This window comes from Gymnogyps californianus, chromosome 3, assembly GCF_018139145.2.
Source record: "Gymnogyps californianus isolate 813 chromosome 3, ASM1813914v2, whole genome shotgun sequence".
Classification (NCBI taxonomy): domain Eukaryota; kingdom Metazoa; phylum Chordata; class Aves; order Accipitriformes; family Cathartidae; genus Gymnogyps; species Gymnogyps californianus.
The window spans coordinates 111562030-111584269 of NC_059473.1; the positions used below are offsets into that span (position 1 = coordinate 111562030).

The window sequence follows — 22240 nt, forward strand, 5'->3', positions numbered from 1 at the left end:
AATTTATTGTCCAGCTAATAGGCAGAAAAGTGTTGCAAGAAGACAGGATAGTTTCCTTATGTGTACTGTCATGGTTGCATCAGCGTAGGGCTTCCAGAGCTGTGCTAAACTGTCTTGGTTACAAGACAGTCATCTCCTAATAGCCCTGTTCTGCCAAATCATCCTGGCTCTGAAAGTCAAAATGGCCTCTGCCCTTTCTGGTGACCTGTAATCACGGCTAGACATTCAGCAGGTAAAGCAAAGGCAAATACTATTTTGTGCATTTGTGAGCAAAGCCTATGTAAAAACGTGTGAGCCTTGGGAGGATGCGTTGCCTTCAGGGCTTTAAGGTGCTCATTGTGATCTGAGTAACACACTAGTCTTGATGTTTTTCACTTTTTTTTTCAGATAGGGAGAATGCTTTGCAGTCTTTGTGAAGTGTTTTTTGAGATTGTACTGATTACAGCCATTACTGCTATGGTGTATCTTCTCTGGCTGACATTTGGTGGATTTACTAAGGCCCTAAAAAACCAACAAACACTATGAGAAAGGGAGAGGAGTTAGCATAAATTGTCCTCTCCCATGCTGCAGTGGCACAGCAATGAAAGAAAGGGTGTTCATTTATCTTTTTTTTTTTTAAAGACCATATTGGTATATGTACCTTGTTTGTATTCTGTTGTAATGAAACAAAGCAGGTAAATGAGATGTTTGTCCTTATCAACCAGCCTCCAGAGCCCAGCAGAAGTGAGCCAAGGAGAGACGAGGGGTGGGATGTGGTGCAGAACAGACCCAGCAGCAAGTCCTGGGTCAGCTGCTTGGTGGCACTGGGTAGGACTGGGGCAGCCTGGGGACACATGCTAATTGTTGTCAACTTAAATTCAGGGGAAAAGTGTTCTAGGTATGAAGAAGTATGGGAAATTCTGCTGTCACTTAGGAAATTTCTGGTTTACCTCTGTTGGCATCATAGAAGAGTCCTCTGGGGTCTTAGCCCCACCTCTCATCACAGTATGGCCAACTTCAAAATTAGGTGAGGTTGTCCAGGGCCTCGTCCCATTGAGTTTTGAAACTCCAGGATGGAGATACCACCACTTCCCTGGGCAACTTTTTCCTGTGCTTGACCACCCACCCTCATGATGAAAATTTCTTCCTTGCTTCTAACCAGAATTTCCCTTGCTGCATCTGTGACCACTGTCCCTCATCCTCTCGTTGTGTATATCTGCGAAGAGTCTGGCTTTGTCCTTCCCTGTCACCCACCATGCTATTAGGCAGCGGGAGGCATTGCTGCGTCCCCCAAAAATAGCAAATGAAGGAACTAGCACTGAGCCAATATATTCATAATAGCTTCTGGGGGACTGAAAGGCCGTGTGAATCTCAATTTGTGAATCATTTCTGCTACAAAAGCAGAAGGAATTCAGAAAAGTCAACAGCTTGGCATTGGCACTTCCAGGACAGGAATTTGACAGTTTTTTCTTTCACCTTGACTTCGAAGAGACCTAGATGTTGACAAGGGATGATAGGAGAGAAAAGGCTTAAACAACCCGGAAGCTGAACTGAAATACTGCTCTTATTTTGATCCATCTTTAATTTGTTGTTGATATTTTAGCTCCACAAAAACTGGAGACAAAAGCTTTGAGTGTTACTTTCTCAGCTCCCAAGGATACTGGAGCACAGCTTGCTGGTGACTTCACGGGGGCTTTGCTCCAAAAGTGGTGGGGTGTCACTGGCCTTAGACAAGAGGACTTCCACTTTCTCCCAACATCTCCACTGCGGTGTTGGCCAGTAGAGCTACATTTTTAAACCCTGAAAACGTGGAAAACTGCAGCTGTGAATCCTCTGATAAATCACAGAAAAACAGGGCTAGAAAGATTCACAAGGGCTCATTTAATCTTTTCTCCAGCCTCAAGGCAGGTTGTACCACTTTATCATCTCTAACCACCACTTGTCTGACCTGTTTGTAGCGTGATGGAAATTTCAATCCCCTGCAGCGATCCAGTCCAGTAGTTTGCTGCCCTTACCTGCAGAATTTTTTTTCCCGTGCATGCTCTGACTTTTACTTGCTTTAATTTAAGCTCATTGCTCCTGTTCACCACAGACATCCCCCTCCATTTAAGACACCATTTCACATAGCTGGAGGATTATGTTTCCCTTCAGGCTTCACATACTTAGGCTAAACCCCAATTCAGTCAGCCTCTGCTCTCGGGGTGTTTTCCACCTCCCAGCTCCGCAGCTGGGCTCTCTGCAAGTGCCACTCCTCAAGCCATAGTGCACCACTCTAGCTGGAGTGGAAGGGTAATTTCCCATTGTATGGGCTCGGCTCCTCTTTTATCCACCTAGAACATCTGTCTTCTCCACAACAACATGACATTGTTGATTCATGTTCACTCTGCAATCCACAACCACCCTCTCAGACCTTTTTTTGGCAGAGCTGCTGCAGCTGAACCCAGACTGTGTTTGCACAGCTGATTGTTCCTGCCTACCTCACACGCGTCTCTACTGAACCACATCCTTTTTTCCAGGCCTTTTCCCCAACTTGTCAGCATTGCTTTGAATTGTCATCCTGCCCTCCTCTGTGCCCGCAGCTCCCACTTGCTTTGTCTTGTCTATAAGCTAATAAGCATACTCCACATTTCTTCATCATCTGTACCCTTATCAGATGCTCTTCTCTTCAATTGACCCTAATGTTTTTGGACACAAGGGAAATACGTGATGCTTTACCTGACACCCACTTAAGAGCTTAAGAGCTCTAAAGAGCTGAGTCTCGTAGAGATGGCCTTTTGTTCCCCTTGCAGCAAGAACCCCACAGCAGAGCTGGATGCATTTTTGACTGATACAGTAATCCTTGCTTCCTCTCTCCAGTTGCTTTGTGTCGTGTCAAACGGCTCCTGCACTTACAAATGAAGGAGAGGATATCTGCTTATAATACATGCCTCCTCTTATGCACATTTTAAGCTCAAGGAATGGTACAGGCTTATAGGAAAGCCTTTCGCTTTGAAGGATGCCAATGCTCTTAATAAATGAAGTCTATAGAAAAACACAGCTCACCACTATGAAAAGAGCACCCGTTTGATAGCATGCTATGACTGTACCCAATAACGTCATACTGGGAATGAATAATACCGTAACAGGGAGCTCATGGAAACATGAGCTGACACGGGACAGACCCCTCTGCCATTCTGCATGTGTCTTTGGCCGGGAGGTACGACTGGAAGTGCCTGGTCCTGTGCCACTGAGAATCACGCTGAAACAGGGCATTGGACATTAAAACAGCTCTTCTGAAGTAGTGATAATCTCCCTGTTTGTTAGTCTATGAGCAGCCTGCCACTTCTGGCTTGCATAAAACTGAATTCTCAGGTGATCTGTTGCTGTTAATAAAAAAAAGAAATAAACTTCTGCCTCTCTGTGGGTATGCTCTTTTACCAGAAAGCAACACGTAAAGGCCAGAGTCTGTCCTGGGGTGCCCTGTGCGGAGCCTTGGGGAGCCCACTGAGATGCTGAGGGTACTGGGGTTGCATGATGCCAGCCATAAACCAGTCACCCAATGTTGGCTTCTCCAGTATTCAATTAAAACGTGCCCAGTATACAGCCTGACTACGTGTTAGTATGTAAAGTATAAAAATCCCACATCCCCCTACCTGAGAGTGGCAAGTTAAACAAGCAGTCCCAAGGATTCAACATCTTAAACTGGACACTGTAATGACTGGCTTAAAAATTGGGAAACTGGAAGAAAACATCCGTGTTTGCTTGCTGGTTACTCAGGGCTCAGGGTTAATGTTTTCAAACTTGCCATGAAAAATACGGACTAGAAATATAACTGGTTAGAAAATTGAAAGTCTGCGTTTGCAAGCAACACATGAATTCCAGCATCTGGAGCTTTGAAAAAAGCCCAAATGTGATAAGGTCTGCAAACAAACTGGGATTTTATAGAACCAGTTGTAACACAGTAGACGTGATAGTGGAGGCAGGGTGGGGGGCAGCAGGTTAAACTAGCATTATAACAAAATGTTTCAGAAAATATCACTCCCTATTTACACATGGGGCATGAATGCTAACCTGAAACAATTTCACTCCTTTCTTTTATGCTTTCTATATTAAGAAGTGCTTTTTTAGATGTCTACTCACTTCATCAATCTAACTGCTGGGTCTGCTTTCTCTCCCTGAGCTGAATCCATCCCAGGAGGAGCTCTGTAGAAGACTATGCAGTTCTGTCGAGTATGAATTTGACCCACTGTGGCCGGTTGTCCTACTAATGCATCTGTCTTGGGTCCAAGTGCTCTCCTGATTTGTACTATAATTATCCTAAAACTAGATTTTTCTAAATTTCATTCCCTTATAGCTTTTTATAGTTCTGGGAATTAATTATTCAGAGCTGTGAAAGTTCTCAGCAGCGCTTTTCCCCTGCTTTTATGGACACGGATGCATTTGGCTCATGTAGAGCCGAGCGCATGCTGGTGCTTCAGACAGGGACGAGGGAATGACTTTGGCCAATGTTAAACACGCTGCGTTCAGCATTTCCTCCTCTGACACCATCTCCTTGAATCTTTTGAGGCATAGATAATCTCTGAGCCTAATAACATCTGTATTCCCTCCTTGGCATTCATAGGCTTTAAAGTCTCCCTTTACTCGTTACAAGTTGATGCCACCTGTAGCATCGTGGGGCAGGAGGGGCTGCGACGAGCATGGGGACCAGTGTGGCTGCAGAACTGGGCACTGCCAAAAACACCACCACATTTTGGCTGGGATGGGAGTGAAGTGGACCACGGGTGCAATGGGGAGGCTGAAGGAGAGAGACTTCTAGCCTGGAACCAGAAGCTGGGGAGAAGTCAGCAATCTCATTCTGCTGTCTGGGAGCAAGTGGACGTGCAGTTGGGGATGGCTGAGCTCTGGGGGACACATCAGAGGGGTGCCTCTCTGGGGTGCAGGCTGGGGGAGATGTGTCCTTACAGCCATAAGGCTTTGTTTGAATTTCACTTGAGTTGGAAGTTAGGAGGTGTGTTTGGAGGGCATGGAGGCACCAAAGCATGGACCTATGAGGCTGCTGCTAGCACAGCTCCTCTGGCTTCCTTGGCTGGGGAGAGAGCAGTCTCCAGTGCTGGTGTGTGGGGAGCAGCACCCGCGTTGGGGTGTCACTCCCTCCCTCACCAGGCTTGCCCTGTCTGCCCGGGGAGTCATGGCCACTTCTTTCACTGAGCCCTTTTCCTTGGAGGTTGCCACTCACACATTGGGGGTTTCCATCACATGGAGTAGTGGTGAAGGGAAGGGTCCACGCTGCAGCTGCTGGGCTCTGAGCAGGACCCTGGTTCCCCTGCAGCTGGCTCTGCAGAGGCAATACAGCAGTGGAAAATGAGATTGAGCCTCTTCTGCCTCCCACATCCTCGTTTGGGTAAGTGCAGAGTGTGTACTTTAATTAGCGATGATACATGAGGGAGACAGGAGATGAAGCAACGTTCAAATTAAGTATCTGCAGAGCTGGTGAGAAGGTAAATACAAGCTCCCAGACTTGGGGGATTTTTTTCAGTCCCTTCTTCCGCAGCAACAGTTTGAGTTTCAATTTAAAAAGCAAAGAAATCGTTGTTGCAGCATTTTTTTTTTCCCCAAACCCACCACCTTTGAGGTCCACCTTCACAGGCCCCTGGGCTTTATGGCACTGCAAAACCCAGGAAAGGTTAGCTGCGCTCCCACTGCAGCGGGGGGGCTGGGTCCCCCCAGGCACAACTTTGCACTACGCAAAGGGTTGCTGCTCCCGTGCTGCAAATCCACGGGGAGGGTGATGGACTGATGCCTGCGTGACACCACCGACCCTCCTGCAGCAAATCACCCTTTAGCAGAAGCAAACCACAACAGGTTTGAGGTCTTTCCTCTGGGATGGAGGCTTCAGTGACCTGCTAACCAGCCCGACTCCTCTCTCCCATCACTTTGCACTGTTGGGGGGGCTGTGGGTGCACCTCTGCCCCCTCCCCTGCATGCATTTCTGCTCCCATGATTGGGAAGCGCTGCTCACAGCCGTGTACTTTGTACAGCTGCCCATCCCTGGGACATCCAAACACCTTATCCTTCACGCTGAGCATCCTTTTCCCTGCTGGCACAGATGAGGGCTTCAGACTGAAAGCAGGTGGGATGCTGAACACAAATACTACACGTGTCAGGAGGATAAATGAAGGTTTATTGAAGAATAAATTAACCTTACCTTCCAAAATTGTTGTTTCTTAGGTGCTTGACTTCCTCTGTGCCCTATATGACAGATTTTTTGTTTGCTTTTGTAAATAATACAGTATTTAATTATTGGACAAAGCATGCTCCATAGCGAAATATGGTTTCTAATGCATTTTAAACTGGTAAATACCAAGTATTCACACTCTCTTTGCTACGATTTCACTTTAATAATGATTTTGGTGTTTCAGTATGAGTCAAGCAACAACATAGGAATTGCTGAAGAAATTTCACTGAAAACCTCTCTGAAAAACCAGTTATGAGTCAGAGGAAACACAGCTGAATTTTACTGGTTCAGGCCTGGCTTGATTGGGTCTGTAATTTCAGAAACCAAATTCCACATCTGGAATTGTCTACAGTTTGGCTATTAATAGGATGTCTGTATTTTTATTTCAACACCACCACCAAGAGATGGGACCTGCCTTGGGGAAGGTGGCGGCCGCCAGCGCCCACCGCTGCCTGGCGGAGAGGATCCCACTAGAACGGGAGATTTCCTGCAGAGGTGACTCAGAAGAAACAACCTTCTTTCCAATGGAAAAATGCATTGCCAACGTGAAAGAAAAATGTAAAGAGGAGCAGCCAGGAGAAGAAGACACTGGAAGACCCCAAAGGCTCCAGAGTCCCTACTTTTTGCTTTCTGCCCCTGCTAGTGTAACTTGTTTACCTACCTTTTTGTTACCAAAAATTAAATTTTATATGCCATTAAAGGCTGGCTGTTCCCAACAGGAGCCCAAAGTGAAGCGGCAGTTGTGTCACTCTCAGGAGTTCATATGTGCAAGGGCAGAAACGTGCTCTTTGCATGGCTGCAGCCAAACTGTACATTAATTAATCAGTGCTGAAACTCTTATGTAAAAGGTGACCCAGTCCAGCATTTTTTAGGAATTCATCTGGTTTAGGAACTCATTGGGTGCTCTTCATTACTTCTTAATCTCTGTCAGCATGAAGGGATGTCTCTAAAATCTCTATCAGACAGAATCAATGTCATTCAGATACCCTCAGTATGCAGTAAGTAACTGAATTTCTCTTACTTGCCTGGATATCATTGTATATAAAACAGGACACATGGTATCATGATAATATGAAAAATCTGGCAGTTTTTGCATGGCAATCTGAGTGCAGAGGAGCTGCTGTGGCTTCAATAAGCCATGCCACTGTTTGCCTTTGAATGCTGTTGGGCAGATCGGCTGAGAGCAGCCACACTGGCGGGTGCTGTGAGCACCAGGTACCTTGCAAGAACACCAGTGGGATGCTGATGAGAACATGGTGTCACGCATTGTCCAGGATCCTGCTAGCAGCCTCTTTTGTTGGATTATTGTCTGTTTGGAGGCGGAAAAAAATATCCTCTGCTTGAAGCAAATTACCTCATGGTTTGTGTTGAGATAAAAGGTGATTATACATCCCTGAAAACTGCGATTGCTTTTAGTTGCAAAGTCGCTGCCCCTCTCCCTGTCAGTTTATAAAAAATGTGTGTTTTGCAAAGGTAGGGCAGGATGCTTGGCAGGGCTAGAAAGTGGCCTGCCCCTGGGAAAAATCCTCCCATTTCAGCAAGAGCCCTTTACATTTTACTGTGATATCCCTGTCGGGTGAGCAGCACCAGCTGCCAGTCAAGCTCCTGGGGGGATGCTGTTCCCCTGTGTGCCTACCTCGGGCCCACCACATCGATGGGTCCTTCTGTCCCCTCCTGCACCCACCAGGTCAGGCACCGAGCCTGCGCTGCTGCCCGTCCCAGCTAAGCCTGTCCCAGCTAACCTCAGCACCCGGCGGGTCAGAGGCCTCGGCAGCGCCTTTTTCTCAGCCCACAGGCTGCCATGGCATTGCGGGATCGTACGTTGGGCTCTCCAGCCGATGGGAAACACACATGGATTTTTCAGGTGAAGGCCAGTGAGTGAAACGCGGTTGTCTGCATGCTTTAAATTAAGCATATTTTTCACTCCTTGAAATCAAAGCTCGACACAACAGAATTGGGACATTCCTGCAATAGCACGGAGGACCTGGTGATTATCTAAATGCGTAATCAATACCACCATTTAATTATTAGTGTGCATTTGTCAAATGCCCAACAATGTGATTACCCTATTTAAGGATTTTCTCCAGGCATAACCCAACCTTTTTAAAATTACTAACTTTTTTCTTATTGAAAGTGTTGTTAATTAATACGTTTATTGTCCTCCCCTGTGATTTGCTTTCTCTTAATTACCAACAGGAGCAATACAAGACTGCTCCATCACCAAAATTAATCTGACTTCTTCCAAATTGCACTGAACGATCCACATGGCTTCACTTTCGGGTACTGAGCAGGAAAGCCTGATCCCATAGGAAACGGTGCTTTATGAGGCCCTCTGATTTCACAGAATCACAGAATGGTTTGGATGGGAAGGGACCTTTAAAGGTCATCTAGTCTAATGCCCTGCAATGAGAAGGGACATCTTCCACTAGGTCAGGTTGCTCAGAGCCCCGTCCAACCTGACCTTGAATGTTTCCAGGGATGGGGCATCTACCACCTCTCTGGGCAACCTGTTCCAGTGTTTCACCACCCTCATTGTAAAAAATGTCCTCTTTATATCTAGTCTAAATCTACCCTCTTTTAGTTGAAAGCCATTACCCCTTGTCCTATCACAACAGGCCCTGCTAAAAAGTTTATCCCCATCTTCCTTATAAGCCCCCTTTACGTACTGAAAGGAATTTCAATATTAAGTATTTCAGGGTGGATTTATGCAGATGGGAGCAGCGTGAGGACACGGGCATCCCAGCAGGAAGGTTTGAGCCCTGGATGAGAAGTGCAAACGTGATGCAAAGCCCCTTAACCCCAGAGCGCTGGGGCAGCATCCTGAGGCCAGTGTGTGGGGTCCCCCAGCTCTCGCAGGGCTCTGGAAGGCATCCCAGAGCACGCAGGCTGGCAGAGTGCTAAATTAGCATCTTGTTGGCTCCGACATCCCAGACAGCACTGTTGGGTTTCTTTCTTTTCCTTTTTTGTTCAGCCATATGAAAAAAAGTGGTCTCAGCAAAACTGAAAGTCGCTCTGGGGAAATACCAGGTTTACTATATTATTTTTTATTGCCCTGATTGAACAAAAATACTTTGTTTTGGTTTGCTTTTTAAAGCTTTTGTAAACCAGGCTAAAACATTGATTTTCATTTAGACACACTGGTATTTTTCACACTTAATTTCTGGCTTTTGCATTTTCCTGTCGTGGTTCAGAATAGAAACAAGTAACAGCATTGATATTTTCTGCTGCATAGAAACACTTGAGTCTCCTTACTCTATCCCACCTCTCTCAGCGTAAATCTGCCATTTTGGACAACAAACCCAAAGTTCACTCTGTTGCATCCCATAGACACGACAGCCTTTTGATGGCTCTGCGGGACCTCTTCTGTTTTGAAGGCTCTCTGTTATTTTCTGCTCAGACAAGTTAGACACAGCATTTTGTGTTTTGATACTGCTGCTGCTGCTGGTGTGGGTTAAAACCCCAGGCAGGAATGCCAAGACCAAAGATGCTGAGGCCTTCACTGTGCCACAGGATCAGGGGTGGATACCCAAAGCCCTGCTGCTCTGCCCTGATAGCGGCTGTCCTTCTGCGTAGAGCCTGCGGGAGAACTGGGTTCTTGGTAGATACAACTTGAAATAAGCATGTGCAGGCTATGGAGCGTAGGAAATTCCAATTTTTTTAATAGTTTTAGTTAAAATGCCCCCTGCCCCACAGTTTTTTTTATTATAAATACCAGCAAACATTGTGGCAAACTCCAGAGTGCAAAACTACAGCAAAGCACCATGGAGAGAAATGAGGCTTTTTAATTTTCCGTGTTTAGCAAGGTTTTTCCCTTTTTGTGTAAGAAGCTTTAATATTAAAATCTTATCTAAAACATCTAACTTTAGTGTCTGTGTCCTGGTTTCAGCTGGGATAGAGTTAATTTTCTTCCTAGTAGCTGGTACAGTGTGTTTTGGATTTAGTGTGAGAATGATGTTGATAATACACTGATGTTTTAGTTGTTGCTAAGTAGCGCTTATCCTAAGTTAAGGATTTTCAGTTTCCCATGCTCTGCCAGCAAGCAGGTGTGCAAGAAGCTGGGAGGGAGCAGAGCCAGGACAGCTGACCTGAACTAGCCAAAGGGATATTCCATACCATAGAACGTCATGCCCAGTATATAAACTGGGGGGAGTTGGCTGGGAGGGGCGGATCGCTGCTTGGGCATCGGTCAGCAGGTGGTGAGCAATGGCCTTGTACATCACTGTTTTTTTCTGGGGTGTTATTTCTCTCTTTTTTTGGTTATATTCCTTTTCATTTCTATTATTATTATTATTATATTTTTATTAATAGTTAGCATTATATTTTATTTTACTTTATTTATTAAACTGTTCTTATCTCAACCCACGAGTTTTACTTCTTTTTTCCCCGATCCTCCTCCCCATCCCACTGGGGGGGGGGGGAGCGGCTGCGTGGTGCTTAGTTGCTGGCTGGGGTTAAACCACGACAGTCTGGCATAGCAACTGCAGCCTGGGAGGCAAAATCAAGTCCCTTTTAGATTCCCGTGTAATAAACTGGTAGACAACAGTAAATTAAATGAAAATGTGCTGGTTTAATTCATAAATTCGTCACCTCTGTCAGGCTTAATTTTTTTTAATATTTCCGCCCTCAGTCATTCTATTATCGGAGAGAAAAACCACGCAACCAAATTTCCTTTATGTTGCTTTAATCGTTGCTCTCTTTGACTTTGAAAAGGACACCAAGTGTTCTTATATATGTAAATGTGCCTGATGGCTTTGGATGTTCATATGCTAAGTCCCCCCTAGTCACTGGGGTACCCCCGGGGCAACCTTAATACAAATGTAGGTAGCAAAGTGCATGTTTTTTCTTTGTCCAGCTGTGCAGGCTCACATCTGCTGTTCTCAGGCTTACTGCCAATCATCACAGCTCTCACTATTCATTTTTCCTCGCAGGGGAAGAAAGCACCCAAGACAATCTCCTGCTAAGAGAAAGAAGAGCAATCATGCAAAGACGGAGTATTTCCACTGTTATTGTTACTTTTTTTTTTTTTTACATCTATCTGATGTTACTGGCACAGTGGCAGGCATAGCAAGTAGGTTGGAGGTGAAAAAGCATGCAAAAATTACATTAAATATTGTGTTGTAGCTAAATTCTCTGAACACCCATTTGCCCTTGCTCCACATTATATTATTCAAACTAGACAAAGAGACTCTGGAGGGTACTAGCAGATTCCCGCCTCCCGCCTCTCCCCATCCTCCAAGGTCATTTAAAACAGGCCAGGAAAGTACACTAGAAGAAACTGCAGGGAACAATCTTGCTTTGGCAGGAAAATGCACTGTAAAAACCTACCTGCTCTTTTCCACCTCCAGTTTCTGTGATTCAGACGACTGGCAAAACCCCTTGGCATATTTGTTTTGGTAGGACGTTAGATACTGGGTCTGCCTCTTCAGGCGATGCTGCTTGCCCATACTGCGGGTGAGAGCAATGTGTGCAGCTGACATTTCCCAAGTTATGTTTGTTTGCCTGTTAAGTCCAACTTGGAAATGCAAAGGAGCACGAAGAGGGATTAAACTGATGCAGGTAAAGATTCAAGACCCAGCATCTGGTAGCAAAAAAATGGGAGGCTTTATAGATGAGCATCCAGGTTTTTATTACTGAAAAACAAAACTTATCAAAGAAAATAGTTCTGATAAACAATTTTCCCTCATATGTCCCCAAGCACCTGCCATCCAGCTTGGTTTTATCACAATGAAATAACACTGGTTGCACTTCTCCATTACTGTTTTCATTTGAATTTCTCTAAAGTGATCCCTCGGTGAGGGATTTCCAAAAGCAAGATCTAAAACAGGATGAAAAAAATAATTACAGTGTCTTTCGAAATGTAAGTTATGAGGAAGCTCAGTGACGGAGGGGTTGCGCCAGGGGTGCTCCTCCGACTGCTCCCATGAGGTTGTCCTGCAAATGCCCCTGCCAGGCAGGAGCTCCTTCCCAGGCAAAACTGCCAGCCAGCAGCTCCCCCCTGGGAGAAGTGCCATCCGCCTCCAGGAGGACAGCGTGGGGATGACCAGGATAACCATGTCCCCAGCTCAAAGCCAGAAGACATATTTTTGCTGTCACTGTCTGCAGTGGAGGCAAGTCCTGGGTCTTCTGGGAGAGGAAGATCAAAGCCTGTCTGACCCACGCAAGCTTTCACCAGACACCTGGCCTGAAAGCAGCTGGAGCAATCGGCCACCTTCAAGGACGCCGCCAGCACTTTCCATCCCAACAACCATGACAGGTATCAGGAGACCAACGGGGAAAGAGCGGGCTGAATCCTTAATCCTTGCCAGCAGTTTCTTCCTTTGTTTTTTGGTGCTGGGCTGTCCAGGTCAAGCTGATGAACTGCTCAAAAAAGGTAAATATCGCTTTAATCTCTTCCTCAAGTTAATCATGCCAAACCACAGGAAGGCAGGTAATAATTCAAGATTAGCAATAGCCTTATGAAGCTCACATTATTGTGGCAGATATTTGAAGAACAGCAGCATGCCACACACCTCAAATACTTTAGTTTCCATCTAATCCCTTGGTGATTAAACCCCAGACAGCAGAAGGAATTTCACACAGTATCTTCAAATTCAGCATAGCTGGAATGATGCAGATGAATCTAATTTAATCCTTCTTTGTTTCTCACTCCTGACTGTGGAAACAGAATGAAAAGCAGAAAGAAAAATCAAACAAAAGGTGAGATGCCAGAGCAGCTGTGGATTTAAGTTTGCAAAGGTCCACGCTAGGTCATCACGGGAGCATTACAGATAGGCTTAATGAACATATGCCATCAAAAGAAGAACTTCAAATAAGCCAGATATACCCAGTGGGCCCAATTTTGCAAATGCTTTCATAGAATCACAGAATCATTTAGGTTGCAAAATGCCCTTAAGATCACTGAGTCCAACCGTAAACCTAACACTGTGTCGTGGTTTAACCCCAGCCGGCAACTAAGCGCCACACAGCCACTCGCTCACTCCCCCCACCCAGTGGGATGGGGGAGAGAACTGAGAAAAAAAAACCCTCGTGGGTTGAGATAAAGATGGTTTAATAGGACAGAAAGGAAGGAAAATAATGATAATGATAACAATAAAAATTGACAATAATACTACTAAAGGAATTAGAATATACAAAACAAGTGATGCACAATGCAATTGCTCACCACTCGCTGACTGATGCCCAGTTAGTTCCCGAGCAGCGATCCACCCCTCCCGGCCAGCTCCCCCTGGTTTATATACTGGGCATGAAGTCATATGGTATGGAATATCCCTTTGGCCAGTTTGGGTCAGCTGTCCTGGCGGTGTCCCCTCCCAGCTTCTTGTGCCCCTCCAGCCTTCTTGCTGGCTGGGCATGAGAAGCTGAAAAATCCTTGACTTAGTATAAACACTACTTAGCAACAACTAAAAACATCAGTGTATTATCAACATTGTTTTCCTACTAAATCCAAAACACAGCACTATACCAGCTACTAGGAAGAAAATTAACTCTGTCCCAGCCAAAATCAGGACACACTGCCAAGTCCACCACTAAACCATGTCCTCAAGCACCACATCACCACATCTTTTAAATACCTCCAGGGACGGTGACTGAACCACTTCCCTGGGCAGCCTGTTCCAATGCTTGACAACCCTTTCGGTGAAGAAATTTTTCCTAATATCCAATCTAAACCTCCCTTGGCGCAACTTGAGGCCATTTCCTCTCGTCCTATCACTTGTTACTTGGAAAAAGAGACCGACACCCACCTCACTACAACCTCCTTTCAGGTAGTTGTAGAGAGCGATAAGGCCTCCCCTGAGTCTCCTTTTCTCCAGACTGAACAACCCCAGTTCCCTCAGCCGCTCCTCATAAGACTTGTGCTCTAGACCCTTCACCAGCTTCATTGCCCTTCTTTGGACACGCTCCAGCACCTCGATGTCTTTCTTGTAGTGAGGGGCCCAAAACTGAACACAATATTTCACAGGACATTAAGTTCTCGTAGTAGTACGCTCAAGTATGCACTTAAGTGCATAATATGAGAAAGTAACTGCCTGCTTATGGATCCTAACTTCCAAATGCAGGGCTTGACTGTCTTCATGTGGCACATTCTCTGAAGAGGAGACCAGAGCTGGGAGGCTGGAGAGCGGGAGCAGCAGCCCTCACAAACTCATTGCAGGAATGAATCTGCAGCTTCTTTTCATCTCAGATGATAGCTTGTGAGCAGTCAACGACTTTCTAAGGCCATCCTTCCTTGTTTCCCAAGGGATTTCTGTAACTCAGGAATTGCTCATTATCAAGCATTAGGACTCAAAATCATCTGAAATCTTGGTGGTGTTTCTTTGGTTGGCTATCTATCTGGATTGCACCATCTTGTATCCGGTCACAGCTGGAAAGGTGCAACTCTTGAAGAACGAAGTTGGGTATAAATGATAGTAATGCCTGATTTGGTCCTTGTGTGTTCCCCAATAATTGTTGAATCCAGAATTATTTTCAGTATTTATGTAATTTAATGGGATAATATACAGAATACTGGAGGGCTGGAAGAGAGGAGCAGCCACGGGCACTTCCCAAGTAAGTACCCACTGACCATAAAATGTCCCCGAGCCTCCCAGCATAGGCAGCTCCTGCCAGAATCATTCGAGCGCTGCGCTGAGCAGTGCAGTGCAGCGCAGCACGAGGGCACCCACCGGAGGATCACCCCAAACGGAGGGCAGGGCGCTCGCAGCCGCCAAGCCCCATTGAACCAGGGCATCCCTGCGAGGAACCGCTGCAGCCTCCAGCAATGGCTGCAGGTCTCATCTCTCAACCTGTCCACTGCAGGACACGAGGCAGCGCCGTGCAGAGGAAAACCTGCTGCTGTTGGGGCTACCAGGTGACAACCGTGCTAAAAATGAAAGCAGGACTGAGTGCCATAAACTGCCTCCTCTCACCAGACGTCAGCCTTGAGGCCTGTAAATATCGGAGGAGGCCTCAGGTAGGTACTTGCTCTGTTGCCACCTATTCCTGGTCGGAGGGTGGTGTCGTCACTGATGCCACTGCCCTCCCTAGCAGAGCAGCTGGAGAGGCACGGTGGTAGCCGCAGCCCCATCCCCGTGGCCAGCCGCGCGTATGTGGGCAATGCTTGCACAGGGAAGGGTTTGCGGGGAAATCAGGGGGATTACTCACGCGTAATCACCTCCTGCAAGGAGAATCCAGCTGCAAGTATGTGAAGTTGGCAGCGATGGTGGTTGCATACAGTTTTCCATTATATATTCTTGGTCGAGTTGCTTCTAGTTTTAACTGTTCAGGTTCTTCAGTTTCCAAGCGTGTTCTTTGCCTTGGGCTGACATTTTTATTATTTTTTTTAAGCTGGCAAAATGGTTGAACTATTTCTGAAAGGCTTTGGAGAAAGGGGTTTTGTTGAGTAACATTTTCATCTCTTTGCATCAATGTAGCCAGTTTCAATGTATTCAAGCTTTGGAGTAATGTGAAAGGTTTGGTTGTGGGGGTTTTTTGCTGTCCTTATAAAAATCTGTTGGACTTAGTGCAGAGATAAGCTTTGAAAAACTGCTGCTTTGCTGGTGGTGGGATTTTTCTGTTTGTTCCCGCACCCCCTTGCCTCCCAAGGTTTGTCGCTAAAATCTTTAAGTGTCTTTTTCCTGGTGTGGCCTTGATTTCAGCTCTGTTCAGTTCTTATCTCGTGACTGCACTGAATGTGCTCACTTAGCCTCCTATAAGGGGAGGCAGAGTGAAAGCCACCGATAAGGCACAGTGGCAACTACATTAAATTCTCCATATATTTTTGACTTGAAAATGTGCTGGGCAGGAGCTGGGGGGGGGGGGGGGGAAGAAATATCCTAACGGGAAGATTCCCTTCTTTGTCTGTGCTGCAGGCCATATTTCTGAGCAACACTTCCAAATACCTCCCTCGGGAAGCAGATTAGCATCAATCCCTAAATCCCCTCCATTTTGTGATGGGGTACGCGGGTAGGCTGTGCAAGTTCATGTCTCGCACAGAACCGCGAGCGCCTGTCTCCAGCCGGGTGGGACTACACCCACCCGCAGCCTCAGCTGACGGTACCACATTTACCTGCACCAAATTCACCTGTACCGCTATCAGCTTTGGTGGGGGGCACTGACGGGGTGGGAGGGGGGCACTTTGGGTGGCGGGGGGGGGCTTGTCCGCATCGCCCTGCTCAGGAGGGAAGCGCGGGGCGTGTTGTGAGGCTGCTGCGCTCGCTTCCAGCGGCCGGTCCACAGCTGCCACCGTCCTCCCCGCGCACCGAAAACTTGCCGCCTCCAGCCGCGCTGGAGATGCGCGCAGGGCCTGGTGTGAGCTGGTGCCACGGGAGTCCTGCTCCATCATTTCCTTATTTGCTTTGACATTAAAAAATAGGAAAAAAAAAAGAAAAAAACCCGAAAAATCTAAACTTTTTTCCCCACCCCCACCCCACGCCCACGCCCGCGTTGCCGGTGAGGCTGGCAGCGAGCGCCGGCCGGGCGGGCGCACCCCGCCGCGGGCGCGCAGCCCCGCGGAGCCGCCTCTCCACGCTGCCCCGCCGGCCCCGCACTTCCTGCCCGCCGGCGGCGGCGGCGGCGGCGGCGGCGGCGGCCCGAGGAGGCGGGCAGGGCGATACCAAGTGGCCCGGCTGGGCGGGAGCGCCGGCGGCGGCGGCGGGCGGGCGCGGGGCTCGGCGCTGCGCACGCCGCGGGGCGGCCGCGGAGCAGCGGCGCGGTGCGCTCCGCCCCCCCAGCGACGCGCTCGCTGCCCCGCCGGGGAAGTTGAGCTCCGTCCCTCGCTCTCCCCGGTCCCTCGGCGACGGCTCCTTCCTCCCCCTCCCTCCAATGCGCCTCCCGCTCATTTCCTCTTTTCCTCCCCGCTCGCCGCCGCTCCGCAGGCGCGCGGCTCGCCCGGGCGCCGCCGCGGAGTTGTAGCTCCCAGGAAGCCGCCGCGCCCCCGCGCAGCCGCCGCCGCCGCTTCCAGGCCGCCGCGGGACCCCGCTCCGCCAGCCGGGTAAGGGGCTGGGGCTGCCCCGCTGCCGCCCGGGCGGCCGCTCGCCGCCGCCCGCGGAGCGGCGCGGAAACTTCGGCGGGGCTGCGGGAGAGCCGCGCTGCCCTCTCCTGCCGCGGGGACTATAGAAGAGCGGAGCTGGGGTGGGGTGGGGGCTTTCTGGCTTTTGGGGTGGGTATTTCTGGGGAGCGAGGGTTGGAAAGATCCCGGCTGGATTGCGGGCGCGGGGCGCTCCGCGCGTCTCTTGTACCCCCGCGGGGCGCGGAGCGGTGCGGTGCGGACGCCCCCTTCGCCGTCGGGGGATGCGGAGCGGATGTCCCCGGCCCCGCCGCCGCCGCCGCGGGGCTGCGGTGGCAGCGCCTGCCTCGCCCCGAGCAGTGGGGAGTGCCAGCGTTTTCCCCTGCCCTCGGAAAAAATACGTATGTGCGTATCTGTATGTCTTTCTCTCTGTATATTTTGTATGTGTACGTATATCACTACGTATATATGTGTGTGTATATATACACATGCAGCCCGCGTGTGTATTTGGGTTGTGTGTGAGTCTCGCCTGATGATGAAGGGAGGTACGCAGCTCTGCTTTATGGTGGTTAATGGTTTACCCGGCGAAGTTCCCGCCGCATGAATGTTGCAGGGCGCTTTGAGTCAACTCCTTCAGATCCGGACTTCCTATTTGCCACCTTCCCAAACGGCCTCTAAAAAACGCTGGCATTTGCCTCTGGTGAGTAGGCTTTTTTGGGCTGTCTCCTCCCCTGGGAGATGTCTGGGGCCACGCTGGAGGCCGGATGGCTGCGGCTGAGGTCACCCCGGTCCCCTGAACCTGGGGCAAGGGGGGACACCCTGCTCCCGGGAGGTCGTGGCAGCGAAGGCGTCTGCCAGCCACGGTTTGCATCGGGCTGCCGGGCGACCTGCTGGAGCACAGGGCTCTGGAGCACAATAGCTGCCAGAGTACCGAGAATCGCAAGAAATAGGGAATAAAACAAGGCAAGTGTGTTTACAAGTAAGTTTCCATGCAAATAAGTTTCTGCTCGGTTTGGGAAAAGGTCGCGTAATGCATCATCTGGAATGAAAGGTTAGCTGAGAAAAACAGCTGGGTGTTCAATAGGTCTGTGTCTCCTGCTCGCAGCTGGGTAATTTATACCTTCATGACAAAATCCTGAGTTTTTTCACAGGAATACTTATAGGCAAGCACTGGAACTGAGTGTTATCCTGTAATCCCATTCACAAGTGAAAATCTGGTAGGGAGATCAAATTTTCTCTGTGGGGGAAAGAAAGGAGGAATCAATTACTCCCTCCCCAAAATGTTCTGCAGTTTTCCCAATAGGAGACATTTGTCGTGGTTCCGGGTTCAAAAGCTCTTCTTGCCTGAGATGAAACTCAAGCAAAGACCAGGGGGCTATTTCAGCAGCCCATTGGCACGATAACCCTGTCCTGCGTGGGGTCCTACCAGCATCTTCGGGTGCTTCCCGCGGCGGCAGGGGAGCAGAGCCAGAGAGGAGCCTGCGCGGGGCCCTGCCTGTTCCGGGGCCGAATATCCGCCTCGCTCCTGGTGCCTCGACTCTTCTCAGGTGCTTGGATCGGGAGCCCTTCGATGCAGGTGAAAGGATCTTACAGCTGCGTATGTTTGATTTCATCCAGTGTGGTGAGGCTCTGGGAAAAAGGCAGATAATGTCCCCACGTCTTCCCTTAGGTTAGGTGGGGAGATGCTGGCCAGCCAGCAGGGCACGCGTCGCCTCTTCCTGACACCTATTTTCTGCTTTTCTTTGTTTCTTGCCTTAAATTTAGGGTTTCTTTGTGTAGAGGTGAAAGTGTAGGAAACTGGGAGAGGAGGAAAGTGCATGCCGCTATAGAGTGGCTGTCGCAACGCTGGCAGCAGCTCTGCTGAGGAGTCAGCTATGCTGGCAAAAACAGTGCTTTTTGTTGGCATAGCTTAGTCCATTGAGGGAATTGCAATGGTGAGAAGAGTTCTGCCAGCTGCAGGAGTGGGGTTTGCTCTTGCAGCTGGATGCTTGCACCGGCAGGAACTTGTGTAAGTGTAGACAAACCTTTTGAGTTCTCAAATGAGGCTGTCGCTGTGCAGGCGATGCTTTGCTCGCTGTGTGTCGCAGCTGGCACCGTGGTGCCTCCTGTCACCCGAGCTCTTGGGCATGGCAATAACATGGGCCGGTTGTTGGGAGCTGACGATAGAGATTACTTTGTAGCCTAAGCAACATTAAACTTGGATTATGACTCTGCAAAAAAAAAAAAAAAGAAAAAAGAAAAAAAAAAAGCATGTGATCTGTGATTAGAAATGGTTGCAATTAAAAATACTCGTGCAACATGATTTTTTTTTTTCCAAGCAAGACAATATTCTTCTGAGTATTGATTACTTTGACGTGAGTGAGACAAGAATGCTGGTAGACCCAGGGGGCAATGTGAGCTAAAATTCTATATCATTGGGGTGGGTTTTTTCTTGCTTCTAGTGATGTGAGACTGTAAGGAATGAGGTTGCACTGTCTGCGTATGCAAGATGCACAGATACTCATGGGAAGAGGATCTCCCACTTTTCCAGAGAACTGCTGGTCTTTCCTTCAAGCATGACTTTTAGGTCAGATTCAGTAACAAATGCAGTATGTTTTCCAGTGAATGGAAGAAAAACAGACTTTTTTTTAAAATGTGTTTTTCCTCATGTTCCTAGGATGATTCCCATAATGTCTGTACGTGGGATCAGTTTCTTTGTTCGTTGTCTGTATTAGAAAACAGTTTGTGTCCGACTACAGCATCTTCATGGAGCTTAACTCGGACTAAAGTTAAATTTCTTTTGGCAAGAGGTGATTTATCTTAGCTCATGTTGACTGTATTACTGTATTGTGTGGGATCCTACCCATGGATTGTGGAAGGATTTGCTCTTGCAAAATTGTTGGATTTTAGCTTTAATGAGCAGAAAATGTTTTAAATCGATGCCTGAAATTTCTGTTGTTCCAATAATCCTCTAGCATCCTGAGAGTGTAACAAATGCAAACAATTATCTTCACTTCATCAGCCTTTTGCTGTATAAAAGCTTTCATGGGTTGGTTGTATTTTGCTAACCTGCTAATTAACCCATTGATTTCTGCATTTCTTGGCTTCCCCGGATAAATATCTTCTGCCTATTGTCACGCTCTGATAGCAAAGTAATTGTGAATCCTTAAACAATGGGGGCAAATACTCCATGAAGGAGCTCCTTACCTTACCTCCCTGAGTCTTTCAGTGGGTAGGAGAGAACATTCTTTGGCTGAACCTCCTGGAAATGTGACCTTGCTGGAAGTTCAGTGTTATGTTGCTTAATGACTGGGAGACCTATAGGATTGACTGCGGGGTGAATTATGCATCCTCCTGCACTGATTGCGCTGGAATTAGAAGGCAGGAGCTGGGGGGGACGGATCCATCTCGTAATCTAAGAAATATTGCAGTTCTTCTGGATTGCACTGCATGAAATATGCCTTTATTATTATTAAGAAATGCTGCTTACAATTCGCACAGTAGGTTTGTAGATACCTGTGAATAACCAGGGTGGAAGAGATGGCAATGGCACTTTGACTATTTCAGTGTTTCTTGTCCTGTAGGTGTGTATCTTTTTAAAGTCAAAGAAAGCAGCAAGTAGCTTAAGGAATTCTCCCTGGTGCTCTATGTTAGTTGAGATACTGTGGAAACCCACGCTAGCAGCATTCTGTGCAAAAGATGCCAACTACAACCTGGTCAGCTTTTCTCTTCCTCTTGCACGCCACATGTTTCCCAATGATTGAACTGCCTGTATCAAGCGACACAATCTACTTGAAATCTGGCTGGGAAAAAAAACCAGCAACAAAACTTAGACGTAGCTATAGTTATGTACAGTTCATGCACCAGCCTTTGAGACCTTCTGCCAGTTTTTTTGGTGACTTCAACAAATATGTTTTAGCCTTATTTCTTCTTCTGCCCTCTCTTTTCAAGGGAGATCACACTGCCTAAATGGGAAAGGGTGCAGCTGGATAAATGCATGTTTAACAACTGGGGAAAAAAAGCATGCTTGCTAGTATTTCAGTTGCTGTAATCTTAATGTATTGAGAGGTGTTCTGAGCTGATGGTATCCCTTTAAATATCCACTTGGGTTGGAAAACACTGGATTTGGGTGACAGGGACACCTGGAGACTTCAAGGGTGGAAGGCATGGCTTGCACCTACAGAGATGCTTGCTGAAAACGAGGCGTACTGAGATCCTGACACGCTTGCCAAGAGCAACGGCTAAACTTGGGCGGCTGGTTTAGCAATTAAATTATGTTTTTGTTTTGGACAATGGGTTTATTGTAATGAATTAACAGGTGGACTAGTAAGAGTGGCAAAGGGGTTTGTTTTTGATTCCCCAACCATGCAGCGTGCCAGCATCGGGAACGTACTTCCCACCAGTGGAAGGGCAAGAAGCATTTCGTACTGAGTGCCCCGGGGAGAGGGAGCGCGGCCGCGTGTCTTCTGGTGTGCATACCCCAAATTCTTGTAATTTCTTGAAAATACAAGCATGTGATGAATGGTATAGCTTGGGCATGGGTTAAGGAAATACATCTTGCTGATGCTTGAAAGTTGGCATGTGGCTCCTGCAAAGTCATTTTAAAATAGATGGGGGTGGTGGCGGTGGGAGGAGGGAGGAAAAGAAATGCCTTCGGGGGGCCGGGAGCCAGCACATGGGCGTGCTTCTCATTCACCTCTGCTCCGCACAGGCTAGCGTGTCTGTGCAGAAGGGATGCTTTTCTTTGCTCAGAGGTAGTAGGATTTTTTTTCGGGTTTCTTTTTTTCTTTCTAAAGGGCATTGTGCGCAGGATGCTCTGTTCTTGGCAGCTCGCCCATGGTGTGAGGGGAGAAAGCTCACTGCTTTTGGTCGTGCTGCAGATAGCCGCCATCAAAGCCAGTTAGCATTTGTGGGACATCCTTTCCTTTTTCTCTTTAGTGAAGCTTTTTTTTTAGCAGGTAAATGGTGTTTCTCCAAAGACATAATTTTGTCTTAAAACTCATCTGGGGAGAAGGAGACTTTCCTTTGGAGGACAATTTGGGGCTGGCTGATGAGAGCTGCTTGTGCGTGAGAGGGGAGTGGGA

The 22240-nt window shown here is 47.8% G+C and overlaps 1 protein-coding gene across 3 annotated transcripts in view; it reads left to right on the forward strand.

The window, feature by feature from the left end:
- Positions 1-16951: 16951 nt before the first annotated feature.
- Positions 16952-22240, forward strand: part of HPCAL1 (hippocalcin like 1) — a 67825-nt gene continuing 62536 nt past the window's right edge. For 2 of the 3 annotated variants that reach the window (XM_050894122.1, XM_050894126.1), the window contains exon 1: positions 16952-17162. The gene's annotated coding sequence lies outside the window, so the exon portion shown is untranslated. Of the gene's footprint in view, positions 17163-17532; positions 17583-22240 lie in introns of those variants that run through there. The other variant, XM_050894124.1, reaches the window with a different exon arrangement.